The sequence below is a fragment of the Caretta caretta genome, chromosome 28 (genome assembly GCF_965140235.1).
Source record: "Caretta caretta isolate rCarCar2 chromosome 28, rCarCar1.hap1, whole genome shotgun sequence".
Classification (NCBI taxonomy): Eukaryota; Metazoa; Chordata; order Testudines; family Cheloniidae; genus Caretta; species Caretta caretta.
Window position 1 is genome coordinate 13,875,746 of NC_134233.1, and position 4,176 is coordinate 13,879,921.

A 4,176-nucleotide genomic window follows, 5' to 3' on the forward strand; every position below is an offset into this window, starting at 1 on the left:
GAAGTTACAATCTAAATAGACAAGGCAGACACAGAATGGGGGAAGGGGTACAACCCACCAGCAGAGTGAACTCCGTGAAGGCAGAGTGACAGATCTGATCAACACAGGCCTAGGTCTTGAGACTATCGGATTTAATGTTACAACCAGGGCCAGTGTTTTCTGGAAATTGTCGCTAGGACTGCATTTTTTCCCAAAATTACTCTTTGTTTCTGGAATCACCGTTAATATCCGGAACTGCTGATCAGAGGGAGGGTGGGACACGCAGGGTCACAATCCCCCAGATTTCTCCCTGGAGACACCCGTCTCCTCCCCAGGGCACAGGCTGGCTGCGGCTGAGACTTGATGCCAATTTCTTCCCTCCTCATACAAGTCTGGGATCGGCAGTGGGACGCCAGGCTCTCTCATCATGCTGCAGAGAGGACGGCACTCACAGCTGCTCGCGGCCGTGTCCACAGCACCTCTCCCCTGCTCATCTCCCCTGCACACAGCTGGTTCATGCCCCGTCTCTCCTGCGCACAGCTGGCTCTAGGCTCTCAATGCCCAGTATCTGAGCCCCACCGCTCCCACACAGCCGGCTCCTGTCCCCTCCCCCCAAGGCACTTTCAGGCTTTAAAGGATTAGATATTGCTCACGTTTGTCAATTACTCTCTTTTCATTGCCTGCAAACTCTTGCCCTAATTATGACTGTTATCTGTATATCTAAGCCAGCCCTTGAAAGCATGAATTCTTCACAGACTATGATGCCGAGATGCGCCACATGATACCAGGAAGGGCTGCGGGATGGGTTTCCTGTGCAAGCTGGTATCACTACAGGGTGATGAATGCCAGATCTCAAGGCTGGTTATGCAGAGCTCCACCTTTTGAAGCTTTACCCAACGCAGAAAGGGGTAGTGACGGATTTCCCCTCATTCAGGAGACTGAAGACGACAGACTTTTGGGGGATAAACAGCTGAGTTTGAGCTGACTGAGGGGGGTCTTTCTGGGCTACAAACTCACAGGACCTGATAACCACCAAGAGGTAACCCTTTAAGAAAGGTTTTAATACACTTTGGAACCAATCAGGGATTCCCATGAGGACCGCTGAGGGAATGAAGGTAAACACGCATTTGGATGCTCTTCTTGTTTTATGAGAACGGGAACAGGAAGGGCAGGGATATCAATGAATGCAGGATCTCAGCAGTACAAGGTGTCAGGATAGCACCATATTGCAGCCCATTGGAAAACATAATCCCAACTACACATATAAAATGATGGGCTCTAAATGAGCTGTTTCCACTCAACAGAGGGATCTTGGAGTCACTGGGCACAGTTCTCTGAAAACATCAACTCAGTGTGCCACGGCAGTCAAAAAGCAAAGAGAATGTTGGGAATCATTCTGAAATGGATAGATAAGAAGACAGAAAATATCTTATCGCCTCTATATAAAACCATGGTACACCCACATCTCGAATACTGCCTGCAAATGTGGTTGCCCCATCTCAAAAAAAGATATATTGGAATTGGAAAAGGTTCAGAAAAGGGCAACCCAAATGATTACAGGTATGAAACTCTTCTGTACGGGGAAAGATGAAAAAGACCGGGACTATTCAGCTTGGAAAAGAGACAAAGGGGGGATATGAGAGAGGTCTATAAAATCAAAACTGCCGAGGAGAAAGTAAATAAGGACGTGTCATTTACTCCTTCTCATAACACAAGGACTAGGAATCACCCAATCAAATTAATAGGCAGCAGGTTTATAAGAAACAAAAGGAAGTATTTCTTCACACAATGCACAGTCAACCTGGGGAACTCCTTGCCAGAGGACGTTGTGAAGGCCAAGATTATAATAGGGTTACAAAAAAAAACAAAAAACACCATGAGAAATCTATTGAGGACAGGTCCGTGAATGGTTATTAGCCAGGATGGGCAGGGATGGTGTCCCTAACTTCTGTTTGTCATAAGCTGTGAATGGGTGACAGGAGATGAATCACTTCATGATTCCCTGTTCTGTTCATTCCCTCTGGGACACCTGGCGCTGGTCACTGTCGGAAGACAGGACACTGGGCTAGATGGACCTTTGGTCTGTCCCAGTGTGGCCATTCTGAAATACTAGGAAATCTAATGAGTCCAGTGCAATGGGAGGGAGTAGGAAAATCCCTGGGTGTGGAGAACACTGGGAAATTAGAAACTATCATTCAGAAGCAACAGACTCTAAATAGTCTAGAAAAGCAGAATGTGAAAAATAAGAATCAGGGTCATGTGACTTCAGGAATGAGGGACTCAAAAAACCAAGTCTGCAGAGAAGAGAGATTGTGGCTAGTGCACATGGGGATGGGAGGAGCAACTCTCCAAGTCTCAAGGATTTTCACCAGCAACCGAGGCCATTGTCCCATGCACGGGGCAATCCGGAGCAGTGAGGAGTTGTGTCATCTGTAATCCTGGCTGAGTTTCAATGCTCTGCTGCTGGAGCTCCCTTGTCTGGATTCCCCCAGCCAGCATTCAAGGTCCGTGTGATCAGTAACCCTGGACCAGCCGCTCTGACCCCAGCAGCCTGCTTCTTACACCCCAAGCACATTCTGGTCTGGGTGGAGAAGGCTCAGGGTTTGAGAGAAGGCCACGGGTAGGAAGCTTCTGTTCGTTATGCTGGACCTAACCCCCCGTTTTACTTGTGCAAACAGGAGATATTTGACACTGTGCAATTCTGCTCCTGTGCTCTCTTCCCACAGCGTTCAGCAGCAGGGGAGGGTCTCTGGTCGTGTGTGTGTCACTGGCATGCTGGGGTGATGCTGGAACAGGAGAGAGCAGAGGTGGCATTGTGGGGGTGGCGTGAACCCCATCTCTTCCGTTCCCCTTCCAAGAACCGAGGGGACAGGAATCCTTACCCAGCGAGGTCACAGTCTCATAGGTCTCCTGCATGACGTCTCTGTAGAGGGTTCTCTGAGCGGGGTCCAGCAGAGCCCACTCTTCCCTGGTGAAATACACAGCCACCTCCTCGAAGGTCACCGGCCCCTGAAAGAGCAAGAGCCCCACACTCAGGACCTGCTGCCCCACTCACAGCCCCACTATTCGTGGGGGAGAGGAGCAAATCAAACGGAAACTCTGGGTGGACCGCAGTCAACAGAGTCCCACCCCCACCCCGCTCAGAGCACCCAGGAAACACCAGGGTGAGGGGGCGAAGAGAGACCCCCTCCTCTCTCCCAGCAGATCCATCACACACCTACTAGCCACAGACTGATACTAGAGATGCTGCCCCGAGCAGGGTCTAGGGAGAGATCTCTTGTAGGAAGCCCAACACCCTCCTCCTTGTGAAAAGAAAAGGAGGACTTGTGGCACCTTAGAGACTATCCAATTTATTTGAGCATAAGCTTTCGTGAGCTACAGCTCACTTCATCGGATGCAAACTGTGGAAAGTGTCGAAGAGCTTTTTATATACACACAAATCATGAAAAAAATACCTCCTCCCACCCCACTCTCCTGCTGGTAATAGCTTATCTAAAGTGATCACTCTCCTTACAATGTGTATGACAATGAAGGTGGCCCATTTCCAGCACAAATCCAGGGTTTAACAAGAACGTCGGGAGGGTGGGGGGGCAGGAAAAAACAAGGGGAAATAGGTTACCTTGCAAAATGATTAACCACTCCTAGAGCTGGATATGAAGCAGGGGAATCTCCCCTAAGCCTGACTGGTGGCTTCCCCCTTCATATTTCAAGGCACCCGCTGGTTAGTTGGGTCAGGCTCCAGTACTACGAGTCTGGTCCTTTTTCCCAGCCCCATCTACGTAGGTTATTTTCTGTTCACCAGATTGGAGCATTTCCACCTCCGAACCTCATGGGTCTCTTCCTAGAATCTAGGCCACTTATTAAACAACTCCCAGCAGGTCTGCCACCCCCTGGCCTCCTCCCTTTCTCCACCCTGTGCATTTCCTGCCCCGCTCCAACCTCCAAACCAGACGGTGCAAACCTTCCCCTCTCCCGTGTATTTGCTGTCCCTCTCCCTCCTGCAGGAACAGATCAGAACTCCCCCACAATAATCCCCACCTGAGCTGGCTCCTCTGCAGCCATGTCGCTCCCTTGTCCCATGGGAGGACTGGATGAACCGGAAAGAAACATGAGCGTCGTTCTGCAACCTGGCTGGGCAAGAAGGGCTGTTGTGGAAGTTTAGGAACGGGCATTAGTTCATTTCATATCACGCTTCCC